At 41.9% G+C, this 26,260-nt stretch overlaps 1 protein-coding gene across 1 annotated transcript in view; it reads left to right on the forward strand.

The window, feature by feature from the left end:
- Positions 1-26,260, forward strand: part of LOC134543336 (uncharacterized) — a 283,249-nt gene that overhangs the window by 206,118 nt on the left and 50,871 nt on the right. Inside the window, exon 4 of the mRNA XM_063388292.1 lies at positions 16,094-16,125. The gene's annotated coding sequence lies outside the window, so the exon portion shown is untranslated. The remainder of the gene's footprint in view (positions 1-16,093; positions 16,126-26,260) is intronic.

Consider the following 26,260-nt stretch of genomic DNA (forward strand, 5'->3'; position numbering starts at 1 on the left):
GTTAAGCGAATGGGAATGAATGAAGAGAATATAAAAAAATAATAGAATCGAAAAAAAAATTGACAATATTGTGGGGTTGATTATGTCGGCTAGATATTTTCATTAAGGAGACCTGAGTGTACTAAAATATTGAATACAGTATATAGTAAAAAAACTTTTTAAACCAAAATATAATTAAATGTGGAACACATTTGACTGTAAAAATAATAAAATCACATAAGAAAATCCTCTATTGTAACAAAATATTATAAACGAATGATATGTCAATTTTAATTTAATTTTAACTTATTGAAATATATTATGCAGCTGTAAAACATAATAATTTGAAATATAATTTGATTTTTTTGAGATTTGTTTATTATAGTTTATTATATATTTATGATTATTATACAGTCGCTAGTTAATAATATTACAAAAACATATGCTCGTCTACATGAGATAATTTTCAAAACAAGGGAAGCATACAACTTCCAAGTGCCCTAAACAGTGATGACTTGTCGGTTAACACAGTGGGCCGCAGATTTAGTCCCTTTCTTCACTTCTTGCTTAGGCTGGGGAAAACAAATCGTGTTAAATAATATAAAAATCCTAGATCTACGGTTCGAACCGGTTCAAGCAGTCATGCACATTGTTTATCTTTATTGTAGTTACATTATAATACATCTGCGCACTGTGACTGTTCGCCATGGTGCGTAAGGAATTAGGATACCTAAAAATTTGTGCCTGAGGGTTACAAGATCAGAACTGTTCTCAGTTTACGGTAAAATAATAGAAATTAAAAAGCATCGCCCCTTGGGTGTATGATAAAACAATATATTTGTTTATAGATGGGTGGGATAGACTCCTCCATTCCCGCTTCGGCTGTGTCGCTATCGCCACCAATACGCTGAATGCCGTTGGCATTGTCGGTTGTTTTTAATCGATGTATGACTTCGACTTCGAAAGTCTCGCGACAGACGGTGCTGGCCTGAGGCGTCGCGGTATGTCTTCGACGTCGAAAGTCGCGCGACAGACGGTGCTGGCCTGAGGCGTCGCGGCATGTCTTCGACGTCGAAAGTCGCGCGACCGACGGTGCTGGCCTGAGGCGTCGCGGTATGTTTTCGACGTCGAAAGTCGCGCGACCGACGGTGCTGGCCTGAGGCGTCGCGGTATGTTTTCGACGTCGAAAGTCGCGCGACCGACGGTGCTGGCCTGAGGCGTCGCGGTATGTTTTCGACGTCGAAAGTCGCGCGACCGACGGTGCTGGCCTGAGGCGTCGTAGTCACAGGTACGTACACTCGGGCGCCCGGTACATTGTAGTCCAGATGGAGCTGTCGTGGCGGTTGTAACCTGACTTTCCCCTTTTCTCCGGCCATCTTGACTTTCATAAGGTCGACTGCTCTCTCTTATCCCCTCCTCTCCACCCTACCTGACAGCTATATGCTAATAACACAGGCATAGGTCCGTATAGCCCAGTGGCTAGAGGTGTCACGTAAGTATTATTTTTTTACAAATAAATAGCTAAATTACGTACAACTTTTTCACCTGACGACAAAACATTTCCCACTACTGTTAACATATTGTGCCGGGAGTTAATTTTAGTCTTGCCTTTGTACAGCGGTAAGTTTTCCGTTAAGGAAAAATACTACTTTAATTATATGTTATAAATATCTAAAAGTGCAATGTTGTTTCAGACACTTGTTCGGCCATCTGTTGGACTGAAGTGAAAACAGCGCCAAGCTGGCTCGAAATTAGCCTCTATATAGTGCAGAGTTGGCCAGCATTTTTATATTAAGGTCCGACATCCTGTACGGTGGTTTTAGTATCTTCCACAAACCCTTCCATATGTCTTCCATTTGACCGTAGGCCATTTTGGAACGTTACATCGGTAAATAAACTGGACATTTAAATAACGTTACAGCAAATTATGTCCCTATAATGTGTGACAAATTGAAATTATTACAGAGAGTTATATTGGTTTAATTTGCAGTTTTGGTTCGTGGTCCATGGATTGTTCACCACTGGAGCTGTGTGTTAGGTGGGTGTCACACTATGTGGTTGAACCGGAACGGTGGCAATTTACATGTTACATTTTAGTAAATTTGCTTAGTGCATTTTTGAGAGACGCGTTGTGCGATCTAAAGGACCCCTCCCCCCCTCCTTACACACATAATTAGTCCATCTCCCAGTTCGGGCTGAATTGAGGCCTCCTGCACACACGCTATATAGTCCAGGTTCTCAGCTCGGAGCCAGCAGGCAGAACTGACAGTTTGAACCTGAAGCCTACCCCCGCACACGATCAGTCTTGCGGTTGGCTGTTGGATGTATAGTTTCATCGTAGAATATCGAAGAAACTTTGAATGTTGCAATTTCAGTTGTTTGTTCTTCTAGTTAGAAAAAAAAATGGGGGGGGGGGGGGGGAAGAATAGCAAGTACCCAAAGAGTTATGAACATAGATGTCTGCCACGATACTCGGCTGATTGACGGATGGACTGATTGTTTGGACTGGCGAGACGCGCTGGTCCCACACACACGGCAGTTCCGACTGAATGCTATTGTCAGTCCACAGTCCCATTTGTTCGGAAGCCATCAGTTCGTTAGTCCACCGTCCTTGCCCACACACGACATGTTCCGATTGGTAGTGTGTGTGTGTGTGTGTGTGTGTGTGTGTGTGTGTGTGTGTGTGTGGTGTTTTTTTGGGGGGGTGGCGGGGGGGGGGGGTGGGCGGGGGGGGGGGGGGTCATAAAGATTCAGCAGCTGCGGAAACGCACGGTGTGTGTGGAACACCCCCCCCCCCCCACCGTAACGTGTCCTCCGAGCACGCGCTGGTCTTGGCCGCCGCAGTGGGTTGTGAAGGTCCGGCGCGCAGATAACAGATAACCTGATACCGAGCGACAAGAGATAAGCGTGACCTCGCTGCCAGGCCGAGTGCGTCGTCACGCTATCGATGTGACGTTTAAACCGAACTGTAAATAATACATCTGGGTTCGTTCGAGCGAGGCGACCTCCCGAGGCTAACCTGTGAAGATAACTACCGTGGATAGTTGGTAGTCGGAAGTTCGGGAAATACTACTTTGTAAGGGCATCTAAGAGTAATGAACAGGCGTCGAGACTAAAGCGTTAATTACATTGGGCGTGTTCATTAGCTAGGTGTAAAGAAACTAGGACGGTTGCGAGATTAGGTGTGTCGATTAACAAGGGCGGTGAGGTTTGCCGTGAGTTTTTATTATTTCTTTAAAAAATGTTTCTTTATATATTGTTACGAACGCAGACAGGACCGCGACACGCGCCAGGTTTGGAGCTGGCCGGCCACGGCAAATGACCGCCATGCGCCGTCTATTGACGTAAGGTATGCCACGCGTGCCTGGCCGGATTACAAGGGTCCTTGTTATCAACCCCCTCCGCTCCCTGCGCATCGTCCCGCCTCGGCTCACAGAGGCCGCCGCGAGGAGTGGCGTGAATAAGCGCCGCTGTTCTGGGTGTTTCGGGCGTGGGTTTGATCCGGTATGACGCGACACGTCACAGCTGATCTCGTCCCTTCGAGAAGGACGCAACGGGTATATAAGCGTCGACGCCGGCCTCCGCGGGAGTTCCGAGAGTTCGTAGAGTTCCGCGAGGGATGAAAAGTGCGACATCGGCGAAGAGGGCGAGAGACCTTCGTCGAGAGTGGCGCGACGAGGAGCGACGGGACTATGAGAGTGCGACCGAGTGGCGCGAGACTGTGTGTGGACAGGCGCGAGGTGAGGGGCGAACCACTGTCGAGCCCAGCTCCAGCGAGGAGTGCGAACTGTGCAATTCGACAGACATTGAGTGACTTGCGAATAAACATTTTTAAGTGAGAGTGATTGATGAAAAGAAATGTTTAAGCACAATCGTTTATTAGTAATGTATATATTAGTAATTAATGAAATGGTAATAAAACCTAATTGGGTTATTCCTTACGAACCTTACATTATACTCGTAACAATATGTTTTATTTATATATATATATATTAATTTTAATTTAAATGAAATACTGTTCATAATTTCGTTATTCGTCCGTTTACTATCGATACTTCAGCGACCAATCAAAACATAGCACATAACGGCAAGAAATGCGGGCGGCGAGTTAGTGCATTAGCGTGATTTTTAAGCCAGTTAATTCGCGAGTGGGTTCGCAGGCGAGGAGTTTGTGAACGCCTTCTGTGATCGAGGCTGTAGGAATGGTGGGGGATCGGAGTTACCTCGCGGAAACACTTAAGTGACGTCCGCCACGTTTCCCACTTGCTCGAGTCGAACCCAGGTCACCTCGGTGGACAGCCTCGGAACAAGTGCAGGCGTAAGTGGAAGGTTGGCAAACATTTATTAAAAAAAAGTTGGTTGTCTGTAATGTCGGTTTACGGACGATAGTTTAACGTGACAACGTCATAACAAAACATCGATGAAATGATTGCATACTTTTATGAATAAAATTGAATCATTTTTATTGAATTATCACTATTTTGTATGGATACAAAGGAGTGAAATGAAATCTACAATTTAATTGATAATTTTACTTTTATTTGCACTCATTAATTCAAATATGTTTATTACTTTACGAACAGATTATGTTAACTATAACGTTTATACATGTTTGCTATTTAACATCTTCCAATCTGTGTTATTCTGTTAAGGATAGGACGATGATAGGAAAAGTAGGAAACGAATGGGAGTGTTTCAAGTTTAATGTGCCTCGAAAAAGTCAAATCGATGGTGTTCCAATCTAGTGGAAGAGAGATAGATGCGGCGCAAGCGTACAATGAGCGTAACGGGACAATGAGCCATCCTTTTTCGTGCGTTCATCGATTTATTAGACGTTGTCACGTCATATATATTGTATATATATATAGTATATATGTGTGTGTGTAACATGTTAGCTTTCGGGACGCGGCATTTGGTAGGAGTAATTTCGTGAATGGTGGAACTGGAGTCGCATGGAACAGAAATGAATAACCACGGTGCTGCTATCTGTGGCGGATGGCGCGAACCAAAGTTTATAAAGCCATCGGAAATTCTTTACTATAAACTGTTTTATTAAAATACCGTACATGTTGTTAAAATTCATTAAACTCCTTGTTTAAAACTGGGTCCTAATCTGGGGATTAGTATATTTTCAAACTTTTCTTGGTTTCTTTATTTTATCAGTCGTTTCATTATGTAGTTAAATTTTCTGTTTGCTATTGAAATTATTCGATAGTCGACATAGCTGCTTCGGCAACGAATTCTAGCGGCGGGTGCGGAAACTTACGTGTGATTTACTTTCAGAAATGTATAGTCGAAAACACAATTTGCGTATATTTATCACGCTCGGCATTATTTAAAAGAATTCTACGTTAAATTTAGTGTACAGGTTTAGTATTGTAAGTGTTTTTGCAACATGAGGACACAGGAATTTGCTACGTTACCGAGGTTAAGTATTATCATTTCTCTGGAGAGTACTGTACGTCGTGTTTTTTCCTCTCGTAATCGATATTAGCTAGGTATATTAAAGTTCTAATTTAGGACATGTTATATACTTTAAATTGGTTACAGTTTAAATTTTCTTTTAAAGGCATTACTTTACCTCGAGTTCTCGTGATCATTCGCGGGTTTATTATTGTTAAATGTCTATTTAAACTCGCATGACAAGTGTTAATAGTTTGACTAGTATTAGAGCATTGTTTAAATTGAAAAGCTGCGCTAACGTTTTCGTTGTCTCCGACGCAGCTGCCGGACTGTGCGTAGTCTCACGAAGTGTGTGAGTGTGTGTGCGTGTGTGTGGAAGTGGGAGCCCGCCTGTTTGTACACCCCCGCGCGGCGCCCGGGAAACCAACCTGTCGTACCGGGAAGGGTGCGGAGTTTACAGTGGGGGGCTGGTGCCGGGGAGACTGCAGCATTCCCCTGCTCGCCGCGGCCCCTCTGGGGACTACACTCTCGCCCCTCCTCCCACCTCCAAGCCACCCTCCTCCCCTAACACGCAGTCACGCCGTCACCCCGGCGCTGTTTGAACAATGAAGCGCTCGTCGAGATCGCCGCTTCACTCCGTGCTCGACTCCGTGTTGCACGGGCCGTGGCGCCGACACTGAGCGACCAGCGTCAACGTCTTTGCATTTAATAACAGGAGCGCGTGTCAAAGAGTACCGCGCGGAATATCTCTCACACGAGCCGATTGGGACCGTTTGTATTGGCGAATTGCGAGCCTATGTTGGGGGCCTACAGAGCAAGTGAGGAGACACGTCACCGCCATGTCTGCGACAGTTCCGTACTGGATAATCTCTTTCTTGAGACTCGTGTGGGATATATATATATATATATATATATATATATATATATATATATATATATATATATATATATGGATTGTTAGCAGCAGCTTATTTGGGAAATACTCTGTCGGACGGATGAAGTCAAATTGTAATTAGCTTGGCTGGGATGCGTGGCGTTGACGGATGGAGGCGTTTTTTTTTTTATCTAGCAACATTAACCACGAAAATATATGCGCACGAAAGATAAAACATCTGCCACACACACAAAAAAAAAAAATCAAGTATGTGACTGTCCTTTCGAATGTCCGCTCACGTTGTCGAGTGACTGGCTAGTGTGTCTCTGGCTGGCGGTCTTTGCATTCCAACCCGTGCTATACGTGGCATGGATGTTTCAGTAGAGAATTGTTTTTAGTGCTGCAAAAACAATGACCTGCGGCTTTGGAAGAAAAAGAAAATGTTCTCTTGGAGAGCTAGGTATCTGCGCTGTGTTTTTTGCTGGGGGTGGGGGGGGGGGGGGGGGGGGAGAACTACTGTTTGATTAAGAAGGATTTCATAGCATTAAGGACTCGGCTATGCTGCAAAGGGAAATTTAAGTTCTTCACTGCGTTTCCCCCCCCCCCCCCCCTTCGGTAGTTACTCCCGCCAGCCTTGAAAACTTAATTTCAGATAAGCGTCACGCAATCGGGCTGCTTAGAGTGGGAGCAGGGAGGAAATAGATTGTTCGCGCGATGGAGCGAGTTCTTTATTGAAACGCGCTCTTTTATTTCTCTCCCAATGCTGCTAGTCTCTAAAAATTGGATGCATAAAAATTTTTTAAGCAAACTCCTGATACTAAACTTTTGTCGAGTGCTTCTGGATGTAAATTTTCTTTTTTTAAACGTTATGGACTCAAGAGAAAATGATTAGTACTTAATGTTTTTTTTTTAAGTCCTGAAGTGTTTTTTTTTCCTTTCGTCGTACGTCATTTTGATTCAACCTCCAAGATTAAACTTGGTTTTAAGTGTCATGTCGGTGTTTGGATGGATGTAAACCATCATCAGTCAGCTCTCCACGTCAGCATTAAGTCTACTCTGTTTTCGCGGGTAACAAGATATTGTAGAGATGGGAAATTAGTGGGGAAACCTCTGTCGGTCTAGCGTTAAAATTGTTAATCCACCCAGCTGCGGTTAAGTTGTGGACAAAATATTGAACTTACTTACCATTTTACAGACTTTTGTAGCTAATTCTGTATTTTTAAATGGAAATTAATTTTAAAACTAAAAGTTGAGTATGGCTATTTATATCAATAATAGTAACAGAAAATTATGTAAATTACAAATGTTTGAAATAAGCTGGTTTTTATTGTGTATACATTCAATGCAACAACCACCGTTAAAATTTTCGGTCGAAAGGTAGCTTGCTCGTGTTGTTTAGTGGAACCCGCTTCCATTCGGCAGCGAATCGCACGCCATGGACCAATCATCCTTGCGAGATGAAGCCAAGGTCATCATGTATAAACACGCGCTGCTACAGACACTCCACGTTGATTATGTATGCACAGCATTCTGTTCAGTATTTGACAGCGGAACGATTAAAAAAAAAAAACAATCATTCTTGGCACTTGCTGTGTGAACTCGTGAATGGTTCGTTTATTGCGTCATGATATTCAACAGTCAAAGTTTGAATGTTCCTTGCAGCACTGCTCAAAAATTTTCCAACTGAAACGTGAATGTAGTGTAGACATTTAAATTTAGATTTTTATCTGGATGAAGTGGCGCATGTTCCGCCATGACTTTTCTTTAACGGAAAATTCTAGAAATGTATTTTTGAATACGCTTTTGAAATATAATAAAAACATTTCCTCTAGAAAACAAACAAATTAAATAAAGCAAATTTTACATATCAATTTATTTTTTTCATTCTTTATATCTATAAAATCTTAATCCAACATAATCGTAGGTCGATACTTAAGAATATCGAGGTACGGTAAATATTGAGACGATTTGAAAACCAAACTAGGCCTAGCTTGGACTATGGATCCAAAGGCACTATCAAGGCTGGCAATTATAGTGTATAAGTATAGTATAGGCGGTGCACTCTTGAATACAACATAGTAGTAACTAGAATTAGTCCGTAATCTTATAAAAAAAATTTTTTCTAGTTTTAATCACATTTTTTTCTTTCGGGGTTTTGAGTGCAGTGGTAGGCGATTGTTATTTGTATTCTGATTATTTCTAATTTCACAAGTCTCTGTAACAAATAATAGTTTAGAAGTGTAGCTGTATGAGAGAAAAGATTTTCACGAAGATATGCGTTTTTAATTTGTTAGGATTTGTAATGGTTTTGTCTTAAAAAAATTAATGCACCTTGTTTGTTCTCGTGTTTTAATTACGTGTTTGCGTTCTTGCTCTTTCGACACTTCAACACTTGGCCCAATAGGAGACCTTTCCAGAGGAAGGATATTTGGGTACCTTCACCCTCCACTTTCGACATCTTGCGGACAAGATCTTTGCAATTGTTCTCTTAACACTGGCGTACTAACACCATATAGTTCATGTTGTTTAACCGACATTGCATGTAAAATAAGCACTTTTTAGGGAGGAAATGGAATGAACTATTGTTGAAAAACCATAGAGTACAAATTTAAATTTTCGGAGATTAATGCCAATAAAACTCTCTTCTGAAATAAGCTTTTGTCGAAAGCCTTTGAGTGGTTGCGTCGTTTTGAGATCTTGGTCGCTGAGCTTGTTCGCTGCCGGGAAGTAAATGCGATGTAAAGAGTGCAAAATGTGGTAGGAAGGGACGTAAATGTGTTACGGCCGCGAGTACACGTCGTTTTGCCTAAAGTCATTTAGCCTAAAATGTTCTTTAGGCAAAATGACTTTAGGCAAAACGACTTTAGGCAAAACGACTTTAGGCAAAACGACTTTAGGCAAAACGACTTTAGGCAAAACGACTTTAGGCAAAATGACTTTTAGGCAAAATGAATTTTAGGCAAAATGAATTTTAGGCAAAATGAATATTAGGCAAAATGAATATTAGGCAAAATGAATATTAGGCAAAATGAATTTTAGGCAAAATGAATTTTAGGCAAAATGACGCGCCCCCACGGCCGCGAGGTATTGCGAGAGCATGGTCACGAATACCTCCCGAAGCGTTGCCTTAGCTCTCTACCAATCAGAGAGCGAACAGGCTTACGTGCAGTCGGAACCCTCTCGGCTGGCATGCAAGCGTTAAGAACAGTGGCGAGGCGTGAGGTTTACATGAGGGGAAGCAATAACTCCGTTCACACCAAAACATGATGAGGTTGGGGGGGGGGGTGTCTAGGGGCCCTCCGCCGGGAAAATATGGATTTCAAGGTACACAATGGTGCTATTTAAGTAGTTTTCTTAACTGAACATTGACTATTCCACAGGTAGAAAAATTGACATTTTTTTAAATACATTATATTTGAAAAATAATGATTGACTTACATTATTCTGATAGTAAAATACCTACTCTACATTATTTATATACTAAGTGGGAGTGTAGTATCATCGTACGCCCACAAATCCCCCACGCACTGCCAGCCAACAGCCCGCGGGAGAGATGCGCGCGCCCCGAGAGACGACCGCCGACTGAAACGCGACATCGCCACCTGCCGTGCCGAACTGTACCGGACATAGCCGAAGCAGTCGGCGGAAGAATTCCACCGTCTGCTTCGGCCATGTTCGCTCCAGTTCGGCAAGAAAGCGTTACCTTCGTAGCTTCTACCACGTATTTTTCCAGCCAATCCCCTCCCTGGACCTTTGTACCATGCCACCCCCCTTCCGAAAGGAAACTACTGCGGCAGCCTTCCTGCTGAAAGCGATCCTACCAGCGCTTCTAAACCTAGCAACGCTTCTAAAACAGCATGTGTCAAGTTCTTTTTTTATAGCGCACAGCATTGGGTCCCAATAAGATAGTGTAAAAAATACATACACCTAACTGCACGAGCCAAAGTAAAATACTATTCTGAATAAAATATTTATTTAAAAAATACAATGTCTGGAAACTGCCTGGGCAAGCACTGCTTGCCTTGCTTGCCCTGACGAGACGCCACTGGTTAAGAATTGAATCAACGTTAGTGATGTGCCAAGAGATCCGGGACGTTATTAGATGACTGTGCGAGCGGTTCCTGTCTTACCCTCCCCCCTCCAACTGATGACCGAAGTGTGCTCGCCGACCGGAAACCGCGAATCTGCGGGGCCGATGCGGTCCTCGGCTGCCTCCAAGGCCGCGCGGCGGGGTGACGTCACACGGCCGCTATCTCGCCCAGTTTCCCCTCTCTTTGCTTTGTTCTTTCTGTTCGTCCTGACTCGCCCCTCCCCTCCCCTCCTCCCTGTCTCTGCGCAGACACCTCGCTAGGAGGCGCGCTATTTTCGTTCCGGTTTACGCGTGGGCGCATGCACATGAACATCATCTCTATTCTCTTCTGTTGTTGCTTCATGTTCGGCCCGGGCACAGCTTATCTCCCGCCTCGCCCATATCGACATCGGCGCAGATGATGCCCCGAGATAGTGGTGGGGTGCTCGGCGGGCTTGGCACCACTGCCCGGCGCTCAGCGCGGCAACTCGTTCCGACGTACTGCAGTCCGACTAACTCTTTCTGGTAAATTCAACCCACGGGAATAGCTTTCGTAATGCCGTTGGATACTGACTGAACACTTATCCTGCACTGTCAGGCACAGTTATTTAATGTCTTTATTTTAAAAGATTTGTCGAAGTTCAGACTAGCGTTGCACAATTTACTTGCGTGTTCCTCTTATCAAAGCTTTCGCTATGCATCGTTTATAACGAGCAAGTTCCCATTCCCTCGCTGGCTGGCGTGTACTCCCCGGTGGGGCGGGACCGGCCCCATGTGGCGAGGGAAGAGGATACGCCGTTCAGCGCGGTCCAGAGTCAGGGTGTCCAAAAGGAAAAAAAATATATATATATTTCGTACCAACTTAGGCGCGAAAACAGTACTAGATTTGAAAAGAAAAAGTACTAAATTATAATTTGTTATGGTTTTTAACAATTTAGGAAGTTATTATGACATTGCAATTCTCGAACATAAATATCACACCACACACACATACATTCCATAGTTTTTAAACACAATTACGCGTAATAATAAAACATATTAAAGTTACTATAATATGATTATATTAAAGACAAATGTACTAGATGTGTACTAGACCACTAATAAAGTACTAGATCTAGTAGGAAAGTACTAACTGTGGACACCCTGGTCCAGAGGCGTCGGAGAGGCTGGGGCTAGCCATCCCAGCATCGGCACCACCCGCGTCCTTGCCTTTTCAGCGATCTAGCGCAGTGATGGCCAACTTCGTTGACTTCAGGGGCCACATAGCACTTCAAAGTACACTCAAGGGCCAAACCACGCACTGATATAAATTGATTACAATTTTACGGAATTCTAAAACAACACATGTTTTGTATGTTCTGTTTACTTTTACTTATGAACTCTATTACAATTGACTAAATAGAGAAAAATAATTCTAAGAATTTCTTAAAAAAACAGACACCTTTTGTAAATGCACTTAACTTTTCTTTTTTTTCTAGTACTTAGTGAGAGCACTGTTGCTTTTGGACACTGTTCACCAACGACTTAAAATCCACATCTATTTTTGAAATTTTCCAGCTATTTTACAGCCGTTGCATAATGTGTTTTCGTCTCGACGGATAGTTTTTGCGGGCCACATAAAACGTTACCACGGGCCGGATCTGGCCCGCGGGCCGCCAGTTGGCCATCTCTGATCTAGCGCATTGAAGGGCTGTGCTGAGAGGCTGGGCAACCCATCTCAGCAACACCACCACCTGGCGCCTATCTGAGCCTCTCACATTCTGCAAATCCCCACCGGTATACCCGCGTAATCAACCAGAACTAATTTTTTATAGCATGTAATCATTAATAGTAGTCATCGATTCCGTTATAGCCAATTAAATATTGATTTTTTTGTAATCGCTGCAGCGTTAGAACCTGAGGCGAGCAACTATGGTAAATTTTGATACGCTCCAATATTTTCACGTATACTGAATATTTGCAAAGAATCAGGGTGCTTAAAATGTGCAGTCTGGGCATCACCATGAAAAAACCAAGACTGCCGTTTCAAAGAGTTTTCAATTTAAAAAAAAAAGTAAAATGACTTAAGATTAGCTGCAACTTTTGAAAGTAAAATGAACTGGGAAAGTAATCCGTTCCCTTTTTGGCACACTTTACTTAAGTTCAGCGGTTCCAAGTTCGGGAGATGTATGGCTCCCGAAGGAGGGTGTCCAGGGGACTAAACTTTATAAAACGAAATGGGTGGAACGCGGCAGACTTTTTTTTTAGTGTAAATTTGGAGTTGTAATTGAATAAAGGCGGGGAAGTGATTTTGTAACTAATAAAATAACGCTGAAATTTAAATTATTTGCCTTGAATATAAATGCATGGCTTGTATTTTTTTTTTTTTTTTTTTTTTTCGAATTTTGAGGCGAATTGCAGCTATTTAATGGAAATACGAAATAAATATTTCGGGGTCATTTCCAAACATAATTAACATACAGCTAGAGCATTGTTGGGGGGGGGGGAGGGTGGATTTCGGATGGTTTTTATTGCACAGGGGCTACGTTATATTCAACGTGTTGATGTTTAGCGGGTAAAAAACTTAGTGTTGAAATTAAACTCTAATAATGAATCAGTGTGAACATTTTTTGGCACCATTTTCTATTAACATAGTTTAATGTGATGGGGAAGCCAAACTTATTTAAACTGAAGTTTAACGTTAACAATTATTTAGGTTAGGAACTGTTATTGGTTTAGTTTTTATGTTATTCTGAAGTTTGTTTGCTATAGCAATGCACACGTTGAGCAACATTGACGACACAAAATATTGAACTGCATTTTTAGTTTAAATAATTTAAACAAGAAAACAAATAACTAAAAAAGATATATATATATAATATATATATATATATATTTAAGTTGAAATGGAAACAAATAGTAATGTTCTGCTGGTGCAGTAGTTTATTTAACAATACTTACGCTATTCAGTGGTTGCTTGCTCTCTGACGTCATTGATGCCGTGGCTCGCAAGTCTGGCGGATCGTGTTGGTTCGTGATCGTGAAGTGTGTTGCGGGTTTCGGTAGGGCGCGTCTCTGCGAGGTGTTAGTAACCAGCCCGCCAGCTCCATGGCTGTCTCTTCACCTCCGTAGGGGCGGAAGGCGACGGCAAACCTGCGCAGAATCACACCTCGGCTTGATCTGGAGCCACTCACTACCTTCAGCAACGAGCACCAGGTCTTAAACGGATTTAGAATAATTGGCCCCCGTCCTCTTTAACGAACGTTCGTGTCAGTCCTAGCGTTCGAATGAACTGGACTGTGTAATCAAATCTGATAAAAAAAAATTGTAGGTATCGGCCGCGGGCGCCCGTTATCGATGTAAATAACGGCCCGCCGGCTGTAGCGGCGGTCGTGCTGCTATCTGTCGGCGCTTTTAGTCGCCGCGCGACTGAGCAGGTTTATTGTTTCCTCTCGCGGCCCGCCACGCGGCGCTGTGGTGACTCGTGCTACGTGGCTTGTTGACATTCAGATTCTCATTTGGTTTACCGTCGATAACTAGAATAAGTTTTAATATTTCTTTAAATTTACGAGTTGTAGATTTTTCTCAAAATGGCTTCTTTTGACAAACATCAGTACTGTTTTATACATCCTGAATGAAAATATGTGCCGTGGCCAAAAAAAGAGCTGATATTTTAAATATTAAAATCGTACAAAATAAACTGTTTTAAGTTACGTTTCCTTAGCGGAAAAAAAATGGAATATCATCAGATGATGCTCTTAATGAATTACAACAAGGAAATAATCTTCTAAAATTATCATTCCAAATTTTACTTTAAAAAATAAGATATTTGGAGTACAGTATAAAGAAATTATAATTTAAATTTGCGTCTTAATTGTTTTGTGCTCTTGGGTGCATCTGGCGACAGAGCACGTCGATACAAGAACAACGCTAATAGATATCGTGCATTGGAAAGAGAGAGAGTAAATGCCCATTTAAAGGACGAGGCACGCTGTAGTTGCTCAGTGTAGCCAGCAGCTTTCTAGTTGGTTGACCTAGAGACGTCGAGGGTTCGCATCCAGCATCCCAGCACGACTGTGATTTGTGAGCAACGTGTCGGTGATCAAGCGTCTCGAAGCCCCACTTCCTTCTTGGCCCGGCCATCCTGCTCTCGGCCCGCCTCTGTTCCCTGTTACCTGTTACCTGTTCCCTGTTCCCTGTTCCCTGTTCCTTGTTCCCTGTTCCCTGTTCCCTGAGACCACTCTGGGTCCTTGCGAGAGGCCAGTTCCCCTGCATTGTGAACAGAAATTTGTAGAACTTTCTCAAACATACTATATCGATTATAATAGTTTGCACTCATTCTAGATCGTTCCAGATATTTCTAGAACATTCCAGATCAATTATAACCGTTTTACACATTTTGGAACTTTCTAGACCATTCAAGAAATTTTTGAGATCTTTTCAGAAGTCCTCGTGCGTTAGAAAAGGACAGAAATATATGTTTTAACATTTCGCCACTCACAACCTTTAACTTCCTGTAGACGAGACAACTGGACCAGCAGTGAGCACCCTCCGCTCTGTCTCTCACACGTAGTTGGACGTTTAATCTTATTCTCATTATTTACGTACCTCCTGAGACACAGGACACGCCTACTTTCGAGCAAAATGCACTTCTAACTATAAACTTGACCACCGTTTGACCTTCTTTCTATTGGCATACCAAACTTAACTATCTGCATGTCAAAAATTATCTTATTGTTGGGTGGAAAATAGTTGAGTATATACACCCTTTTTAAGATACTTCAAACTGCTCTCCGAAATATATGGTTTTTGTGACAGGTCTTATGCCTCCGAGGTACAGATTTATATTCCAGGGCTTTTCGTGTAAATTATTCCTGTACCTTTCTCGCAGTTTGTGTTTCGTCTCAAATATTCGTAAAAGACATTTACTAAATATTGTCTTACATCGGTGTAAAATTCTGCAAGTATGAGAGTACATGATTGCGTGACCTTTTAACAGCTCGAAAATAATGTTTAGTAAATATCTGGTGAGTAAATGCAAGGGGAATTATATCTATAACTTTACGGGAAAAGCCACCAGTAAATAATAATGACAATAAAATAAAACGATCGATTGGGTGAGACGGAGCCGTGGCTGGCGATGAAGATGTTATCTGTCGCATCCTCATCGCTGCTTTTTGCCTCGTAACGCCTTATGACGTGTTTTGACGTGACAACGTCTAATAAATCGATGAACGCCGGATGCACGCACGAAAAAGTGTCCCGTTACGCATATTGTTCCGTTACGCTGTGTCCCGTTGCGCTCATTGTACGCTTGCGCCGCATCTATCTCTCTTCCACTCGACTGTTTATAAAGTGAAGTGAAAAGTTAATGTGGTTTTCATTGCTTATTACAACAACACTTTCGCAAATAAAGGTTAATTATTCTTGCATTTTAAAAATCTGATTACTAGTATAATTTCAAGTATTTATTCTTTTATTATTAAAATAAAAATGATTCAATTTTATTCATAAAAGTATGCAATCATTTCATCAATGTTTTGTTATGACGTTGTCACGTTAAACTTTAGTCCGTAAACCGACTTTACAGACAACCAATTTTTTTGTGTTTATGTATGAACTGTACCTGTGTTTGCAGTTGTAACTTTGCAAGTATGCGTATTTGTGAACTAACACCCATTCGATGCCCTCTTGAGAACCAGTGTTGTGGAAAACGGCAAGTGTGCAAGGAACCTATGTACATAATTTCTGCCCATGTAGTGAAAAAGAATTGTTTTCCTTTGTTTCAGATTCGTCTGAAGGTCTGGCTGACAACTGGAAAGTGAGTATAATCTTCGCTGTTATGTTATAATAGCTTAAGTTTTTATATTGAATGTATTCGGGTTCGCGGTAGAGTTGTCAAAGTAGTTTCACTTCTATCACGTGTACGTAGTACCGTAGTTTCGGTATATGTGGATTTATTTCATTTCCATTTGTATCGTTTCAGATTATTTCGGTTATTTTACATTAATATGTTCAAGTAGATAACATTTCCACACATTTCAGTCCTTTCCTTTGATTTATTTCGTTACAATTCATGCATTTAATCATTGAAATTCGTGGATAAATAAATTATACGTTTCTTGCCGTAACTTAAATGTTTAGTCGAAGGCGCTACTTCCCAGTTCCCGCAGTCCTTCACTGTTAGGGATTACAGTCAATTTACGGACTTTATCAACGAAGAATTTAACTCAAACGAACTAAGTGATCTTCAGAATTTGAAGTAACTGAATCTTCCTAGAAACTAAGCAGTATTTTGACTTCCCCCGATATGTATTTCGTTCGTAAATTGCAGGTTAACATTCTTAGCAGTGTTTGGAACCTCTGATGCTGCATGACCGGGGGACACACATGTCTTGACAGATGACTCGTAACTGTAGCAGCAGCGTAGTAACTGTAGGGCCTCGGCAGAGAAATGCTTTACTTGATTTCAACTCTCCTCTTCAAGGGATAATCATTGATAGGGACACCTGTATTTCGCGAATACATTTCGTGTCAAGGTATTTAACAAAATACTGTAGCTTTTCTCCTGTGGTTATTGGCTGAGGTCGGTGAGAAGTGTCGTCCCGCTCTTGACGGGGCCAATGAGAATGTGGTCACCGTACTGCTGCACCATCACAATTTGCCATGACTCTTAGAAAAAGCTACAGTATTTTGTGAAATACCTTGACACGAAATGTATTCGCGAAATACAGGTGTCCCTAATTATTGACGAACGACTGTCCGCAACACACACATGTCTCAGGCGGGACTATGAACACAACTATAAAGTTGTTGCGTTTCGTAGTATTGTGACTTTAACGTCGTCGATTTACAAGGAGGCGTCGTTATTTTCTGCAGCCCTCTGTAAATACGGTTAAAGAGGCTGGAAAGGGGATGAAGATGTTGCAGTGATGAATTCAGGCAGTTTCTCTCCCCCCCCCCCCTCTCTCTCTTCTTTTCCATCCTTGCAAGAGGTTGTTGGTTTTTTTTCCTTGGGGGGCCGGGGGGGGGGGGGGAAGGGTGGGGAGGGAGGGAGGAGGCGATACCCGAAACACTGCTGGGGAAAGATCTGAATTACGGGTAAGTTTCTCCTTAGGGGAAGGAATTCTGTGGCAGCCGATGCGACGGGGAGAAAAGAATACACCCCTAGCAAAATTCATCACTGCGTGATTAAAAAAAAAAAAAGGCATTGAATATTTTCTTCTCCCACTTTTAATTCGAAGTATCTCCCTCTCGTTAATGCTTATCTGGTAGATTATTTCTAGTGAGGGTTTATCTGCGGATTGTCGTTGAAGATTTTGCCTGTGACTCACGGACTCTTGTCTTGCTGGTTTGCTTTTGGTTCGTGAATAATATCCTATCTGATGTTTAAACATGCAGGAATTCCTGATAATTATGGCTGGTCGCGTGTGACTGTTTTGGGCGATCAAGTGAGAGTTGAATGGCAATGTGTGTTATGTTGCAACAGAGCACACATTGTATCGTTTCAGATTTCGTAGTCATTCCTCACTAAGAAACTTATTAAAAACACACTTTTAACTATGTAAGTTAAACTTAAACAGGATGCGCTAGTTAACTTTGTTTTTAGTTGCATCAATTCTCAAGGGTTTCAGTGAGCACACAAGTGCATGGGAGTACAATGCGCGCCCCTCCCCCCCCCCCTCCCAAACCGAAATGCTGGCAGGCTGAGCGCAACCCCAACTTACACAGGAAAGTGCCACATAAAACGGCGAACCATACCTCTCTCGCACGGAGTTTAAGTGACAGTTAATTAACTGTCGTGTTTAATCCTCGCCTCCTGGTTTACGAGTGGGCCTGAAGGCAAGTGTTGCCAAAATGTAAATGTAAAACCCACTTTAAATGTGTTTGCAAAATCTGCCAAAATTTCGCTAGAAGGTATAACTGTTAAAATTGCGTCTATACCTACATTATAACTGAAGCTATATATATATATATAAAATCTGTAGAATGAATGCGAGGAATGTTTAGAGCGTCACACTCTTAGTTTTAGTACAGAGATTTTCATATTTTTAGATATTTATTTTAAACAACAGTATTGTCTATTGGCAGAATCATCACAATTTAATCATTCTGAAAACACATTTTCAATACTAAAAATACACGAGAAACTATTCGTAGCAGCCTGTCACTTTTAATTTAAATTATTCAATTTTAAAAAAAAATTGCTGTGCTCGACCAAAGCCAAAATGATAATACTAAATTGTAAAAAAAAAAAAAAAGTTGGCAAACATGAAAAGTTTCGGTTCTGTCTTCTGAGAAGTAAAAATTATATTATTCTTTTGACGAAAATACAACAAGAAACTTTAATTTCCAAAATTCTCATTAAATATTTCACGCATTAATCATATTTTGTTTTTTCAATAATGTTTAATGAACTTAATGAAACGCAATGTTTCTGAAACATTACAAAGTTGTGTCTAAAAACTTTTCTGCTCTATGGCTTATATCTGGCAACAGTGCACAGGTCAGCGCTAGTGGCACGAGAAGCCTAATGCTATCAAGTCCTGTCCCTGCCCGAACACGCCCGATTATTCACCTTCGGCCAACCTCGGGTTTATTTATATATCTTTATATTTTTTTTTGTTTATTTTAATGCAGCTATACTAACCTAACTAACCGTCCATAGTGTTTTAAAGTGTTTTAATGTAGCTAACCTAACCGACCACTTTTAATATTTTAATTCATTTTTCCTGCGCAAAAATAAAACAAATGCCCAAGGTTGGCCGAAGGTGATTATTCGGGCGTGTTCGGGCAGGGACGGAACTTGATGTACATCTTAGGCTTCTCCTAGTGGCACAGGCGAGTGCGAGCGCGGCCGTGTTTTGGCGGGTGGCCCGGCAGGTTGGCAACGCCGCGCCGCCCAAGGTGGCCCGCGCGCTCCGCTGTCTTATCAGCTGCGCGCTGCGGATCGATACTGCCTCAGTGTGGCGACGCCACGCGCCCCTGGCGGCCCCGGCGCGCATGCGCAGTTCCCCGGCTCCAGCGCACGTGTCATTTCCTCGCACCGGCCCTGTTTCCTTCTTTCCACCGACGAGAGAGCCAAACGCCCGATCGTGCATCTTCGGTTTTTTTTTTGGTTCATTGTAAAAGGTTAGGTTAGGTTAGCTACATTATAAATACTTTAAAACATTGTGGACGGTTGATTTGGTTAGGATAGCTACATTAAAGATACTGTGAAATCATGTAAACTGTTTCCTAGCGCTGGATAGCTACATTTTAAAAAGTTATTTGCTAAGCAACCATAAAATGATTTTTACAGTATTTTTAACGTAGCCATACAATATAACCAACCACCCACAATGTTTTAAAGTATTTATAATGTAGCTAACCTATCCTAATCGACCGCAAAATTTAATGACACACCGGTTTATACAATGAGATAGAACCTGAAAAAAAAAAGCGAGCATGAACTTCGGGTGTGGCTCTCTCGTCTGTGAAAAAGACTTCCCGTTAACCCTCCCTCACCCCCAGGAAGCTAAGACAACTTGCCCACACGAGTTTACGGAGAGATAACTTCACAAGTGTTATTGTAATCCTCGGTGGGCTGTCGTCATGTGTTTCCTCGACATGCCTCGCACACGGAAGCAACTGGAATTGTTTTTCCAAGTACGTAGTATATATTACGTAAATGCCGGTGTGCCCACGTGTTGTTATTGCAAGCATGTTCTTCAAACAAACTTGACTTAGTGTTTCATGTATTTAATAACACACACACATATTTGTATTTATGACTAGTTTGTTTTAATCAAGCCATAACACAATTTGCTTAAAAGTAAAGGGTTTAAATTTATATTTGTAACGACAGGAGTCCTAAAGTTTTTATTATTCCATTGGATTTTAGTGTGACAGTCAATTGTCTTTCTTTAAATATTCATTATAAAGAAAACTTAGTCATACAACTCTATGATAGTTGTACTATCTCCCTCCTTCACTAAATCCTGGGTGGGAAAAATACTCGCTCTGTGTACACCATTAGTCCACGGAGCGATACGGGCGGCACTTCAATGGTGCGCCTAGTGCGCTATCGCCTCTAAGGCGGGTCGCTGGCAAGACGTCGATCTTCGCTAGTCGGATAGCAGTTCCACTGCGCAGTTTTGTTGGCAAAGACGGAGAACATTTATATTTAAATATATTTGAGTGAAGAATCTGACGGAGAAAGCGAGTTAGTTTTCTAAACGGGATGTTACACGCTTTCAGAAAATAAAAACAAAAAAAAAAAAGGTTTTTAATATCAATCACTAAAGTATAAGATTAAAAAGCACATTTCAAATTCGAATTTGTATGTAGTCTTTTTTTGTCCTGTGAAAATTTCTTTGAATGTGCGCGTGAACCGTACAAATAGACTTTTTTTTTTTTTTTTTTGCATAACGAGCCTAAAGAAGTATAACTTGTAAAATCAGTATTGTGGAACAAATCTGGGGGGGGGGGGGGGTGCCTCGGCGGAACCTGGAAGAGTGACAATACCACAAACTCATAGAAAATCACACACCATCATCATCCGGATAGATCAAGCATAAAAGCAATCAAAATCATTCACTCACGCACACGCATAATTCATACACACACACGTAACAACACAACACAGCATCACGCTAATCCTCTCACCAGGACAACACTCATTAACCAAAAAGCCAAAACAAAATACACAGACTCAACACAAGAGGTAAGGGGCGGCAGAATGCGGCCTGGGACTCTTAGCGAGCCACTGGTTCGAGGCCACAGACAGGCACTCGGGCCGGCGGCTCGCCACTGGCAATGATGACATATCAGTATTGCGACACACATGTCGCTGACTGTGTTGTCATTATTAGCAACTGAACTGAGCCAGTATTGTGGAAATTGCACTACTAAGATTCAAATCTTCGTGGCTTGTGTCGCACAGAACTAAGGAATTTGGTGAACACGCATTATTTAAATAATTAGTTAGTGTTACACTTCGAGGTTCAAAACTTGGGAGCGAACGAGAGCCACTGCGGACCTTGGCCGCGGGGAAGCCTTCATTTCACAGACGAGAGAGCCACACCCTAAGTTCCCCGAAGTTCATGCTCGCTTTTTTGTTCTTCTCCGTTCTCTCTCATTGTATAAACCGGCGTGGCATTAAATTTTGCTGTCGATTATGATAGGTTAGCTGCATTATACATACTTAAAACATTGTGGATGGTAGGTTATATTAGGTAAGTATAGCTGCATTAAAAATACTGTAAAATCATTTGATGGTTGCTTAGCAAATAACTTTTTAATATGTAGCTATCCAGGGCTAGGAAACCGTTTACATGATTTCACATAATCTTTAATGTAGCTATCCTAACCAAATCAACCGTCCACAATGTTTTAAAGTATTTATAAAGTAGCTAACCTAACCTAATTGACCATTAGTTATCATGAGTTGGCCAAAATAAACATTCACGGAATATGGATTTGTGGAAGACAAATACTTCCTAGATTTTATAAGGTATGAAAAATATACAAATCCACTAAGTACGTTTCTTAAATTAGGTATTGTCCTCTAAAAACAATTACAAATAAATACCGTTGCCTTGTTTATGGTCTTTCCTTTTATCAACACCGCCATATTTATTTACAATGAACAAAAAAAAAAAAAAACCGAAGATGCACGATCGGGCGTTTGGCTCTCTCGTCTGTGAAAATGTTGGCCGCGCCTGTGGTCAGCAGGGCGACCGTGTTCTCGCCCGCGCAGTCAGCTCCGACACACAACTGGTCGTGAGTCACCGTGCGTCACCTCGCGTGTGCTGCGTCTGCTGTCCGTCCTGGTTCCCTCTTGTGCTTCGCAGTACTGGCTCCATAGGTGGACACCCTAGTCTCGAATCTCAAATAGTTACATTAGGCAATGGGTAAGTACAAAAGTTTGAAAAGAGACAAGTTTGTTTAGGTAATTCGGGAAAAAGAAAACTCAAAAATGTTCGTTTTGTAAATTGACTTCAGATCGTAAATTTAAACCCGCGTCATAAAAAAAAAATTACGAATCGAATCGCATGAATAATCATCTTTTTTTTCTGTGAAAGAACGCGTTTTAACACTAGTTTAAGTTAAGTTAGAAAGAGCAATGAAATAAATCCATCAGTGATGGGAATTCAAACCTTGAATCATGAGGTCCGTATCCACGTGGTAAACGTAATGCCAGACTAATTTAAATATTATAAAATGTGCGTTTATTTATTTTTGTCACTACGTTTATAAAATTATTTCCAGAAATGTTTTGTTACATAACCTTTAAAAAGGTGTTTTTTTGACGTGACAATCTGTCCCGTTACGCTGTGTCCCGTTACACTCATTGTGCGCTTGCGCCGCATCTCTCTCTCTCTTCCACTCGATTGGAACAACCATCGATTTGACTTTTTCGAGGAACATTAAACTTGACAAAACTTGACAAAACATTGATGAAATAATTGCATACTTTTATGAATAAAATTGAATCATTTTTATTGAATTATCACTATTTTGTATAGATACAAAGAAGAAGTGAAATGATATCTACAATTTAATTCATAAATTTACTTTTATTTGCACTCATTAATTCAAATATGTTTATTACTTTAACGAAGATATTATTTTAACTATAACTTTTATACATCTTTGCTATTGAACTTCTTCCAATCTGTGTTATTCTGTTAAGGATAGGACGATGATAGGAAAAGTAGGAAACGAATGGGAGTGTTTCAAGTTTAATGTGCCTCAAAAAAGTCAAATCGATGGTTGTTTCAATCGAGTGGAAGAGAGAGAGAGCGTGCAATGAGCGTAACGGGACACAACGTAACGGGACAATGTGCGTAACGGGACACTTTCGTGCGTGCAGCCGGCGTTCATCGATTTATTAGACGTTATCACGTCAAAAAACAGTGTGATATTTTAGCCGCTGCATAGGCGCGATTTCTTCTCCTCCTGCTATCGCTTCTTTATCCGGATTACTCGCACTGCCTGGCCGACCCCGTCGCGGGTATTAATTGCGGCGCGTCTTGTGTACACTATCCGCCCTCCCCCTTCCCCCCCTCAACCTGGGGGAGCGAGGGGGCCGGGTAATTTATTCCCCGCCTGCTCCGGGCGTCTGCTTGCAGCGAGCCTAGCTGCCGGCAGTCAGAGCGGCGCATGTTCACGGATAAAACATTCAAGAATACGCCGAGGGCATATGGTATTTCGTCTTCAAACTGCGTGTGTTTTTGACGTGATAACGTCTTATAAAATCGACGAACGCCGGCTGCACGCACGAAAAAGCATGACTTATTGTCAACGTTCCGCCTGAGCCGAGCGTGCAAGAACCGGCCAACCACCGTGCTATAAAATCTTCTATAATATCAAAACAGGTTAAGGGGGGGGCTTTTTAACTAATTGTTCGTGATTTTTTGTAAACAAATTATTCAAATTAAATTTGCAAAAAAAAACTGTAAATAATATTTTAAAATTAAAAAGTATGCAATTTTTCATAAATGTTTTCTTATGACGTTGTCACGTAAAATTATCGTCCGTAAACCGACTTTACAGACAAACCCCCCCCCCCCCCCCTTTGTTTTAGAGTGGAAATGTCTAAAAATGCGCGTTTTCAAAATTATCATCAGGGATGCAGCCTCGGGTAGAGAATCTTGAAAACACTCGGGGGACTCATTTCTCCGTCACATAATGTTATAATGTTACAGTCACCGCTCAGATCTCATAGTTGCTTTTATGTTTGACGAGAGACGGCGCGCTACTTCAGAACCTTGCCGTTAGAGGAGATACCGCGCTAGAAGCACCAGCTAACGTCGCTCTTATCGTCCCTCCTGCCTGACTAGGCGGCATTGTTGGAGGCATTGTTGGAGGCATTGTTGGAGGCATTGTTGGAGGCATTGTTGGAGGCATTGTTGGAGACATGTATCATAAGTGGTTGCGGCCTGCGCGTACACCTTTATTTTATATTTAATTTTTTGTGGCGTATTGCTACCCCTAATTATTCCAATGAAATAATATTGCTACAGCGTGAAAAATTCGCGGTGGTTGTAGAACATTCAATTAAATATAATCCAGACGTTCAGTGTTCTATCTTAAAATTCTTTATTATGTACGATAAGAATGTTTTCCAGCTCCAACTTCAAAGACGTATACTAACTACCCTTGGTAAGCACTTTAGATAATAATAAGTTAAACTATGTGTTAAACTTATTTTGTCGTGATGAACCTGCATACGGAGTTTGTTGGTCGAATTGAGACTTATTCTGTATAAATGTCAGATATGTCAGCCGGTTTTGGTTGTGAGGTTAGTTACCCTTTCCCAGGCCTCGACTATGGTATTGGGCGCGTAGGCGGAAGGACAACGTAGAAGAGGAGGAGGTAGGGAGGGTGGGGTGGGGGTTTGTTTACGCATATCACCATCCGTTACGTCCAGTACCTGCCACGATGTAAATTTGAGTCTTTATTCTGATACACCTGTGATTTTGTTGAGAATAATTTGTCACCGTTATTGTCCAGAGAAAGCAGTATTCAGTAGGTACCTACTGTTGGTTTGAATTTGAATATATTTGCATAGCCTACTCTTTGGTTTATGTTTTAGCCCTTCTTTTTGATTGGAATGTTTTATTGGAAGTAAACTCGTTAAAAAATAATAAATGCGTGTATATTTCTGACAGTCACGAATAAAAGGAACTGAAAAAAAAAACGAAATTGTTTTCAATGCTGAATTTATTATTTCGACTATAATAACCAATCGTAACGGTGGTTTTAGAAAAAAGTCGAAGATCCTCGTTTCTGATATTGTCTAATTAAGAACAAGTGTTGATTATAGACGCAGCTGCTGTGTAACCCGCCAGTCGAGACGCGCAGTGATCGATGTATCGCAGCGGCACCTGGCTCCGGGGCGGCCAGCTTGCCGAACACGCCGCCAGGGGCGCCAGCTGCTGGTATCGATTGCGCCGTGCTGAGGGTTGGGGGGGGGGGGGGGTTGACGGCGGTCCGCCGATTGCGTCCGGTCGGAGGGGACGTCTTGATGCTCCCATCATTCACCTGTCTCTTTCCCCCCCCCCTTCCTCCCTCCATTGTCCATCTTCCTATCGCCCTTCTTCATGCATTGTCCATCTCATCTGTTCAACGACCTGATCGTATTGGTCATTGGGAAGGCGACATCCGCCACGTTTCCCACGCGTGAAGACTCGTGATTCGCCGAGGATCGAACGCATTCCACGTCTTATACCCTCGCCGTTCTCCAACCGGACTCGGCTTTCACCGCATTCTTCTAAGTTTTCAAACATCGGGATCGAGAATCAGGCATCCATGTTTCGATTTAAGAAAATTTCCGTGGACATACTCCGTTGTAGTTTTGCACTGTTCGTGAATTGAAAAAAAGATCATGAACGTAAATTGAGAAATAAAAATTAAAACAAACCCACAGAGAACAAGTCGAAATCAGCTATGTCAAACAGATAAAACCAACGATGTACCCAAACAGGTAGGTATTACGGACAAAACGACGGCAGCATATACGAACACATTCAAACTTAAATATCAGACGTACAAGAATTCCGTGAAATGAATTAGTAGAGACCTGCAAATTTCGCGGTTTCGATGGCCTTCAGGATGGACTGCACATACCCCTGTACACTCGGACAAATAACGCAAGTTCATTGGCTGCCGACTTGTAAGTCGTCTCAGCTGGTTTGTCTGTGATTCGATCCTTCTTTGGTTGAGGGTTTATAACTGGTTGAGATTCGTCCAGATGAACAGTAAGCCAATAGCAAAATTATCGAAGAGGTATATGTGTTTGAATTCTAGACTATCACCGAATGAACCGCGAATTTTGCAGGTGTCTAGCATGGGCGTCGCAACCGGGGGGGGGGGGGACGGGGGGGACAGGTCCCCCTAATAATAAGTCTTCAATTTCGTCCCCTCCAATAATATATTTAGTTTCGTATATATAACTATGATTTCTGTGA

Source organism: Bacillus rossius (genome assembly GCF_032445375.1).
Source record: "Bacillus rossius redtenbacheri isolate Brsri chromosome 9 unlocalized genomic scaffold, Brsri_v3 Brsri_v3_scf9_2, whole genome shotgun sequence".
Classification (NCBI taxonomy): Eukaryota; Metazoa; Arthropoda; class Insecta; order Phasmatodea; family Bacillidae; genus Bacillus; species Bacillus rossius.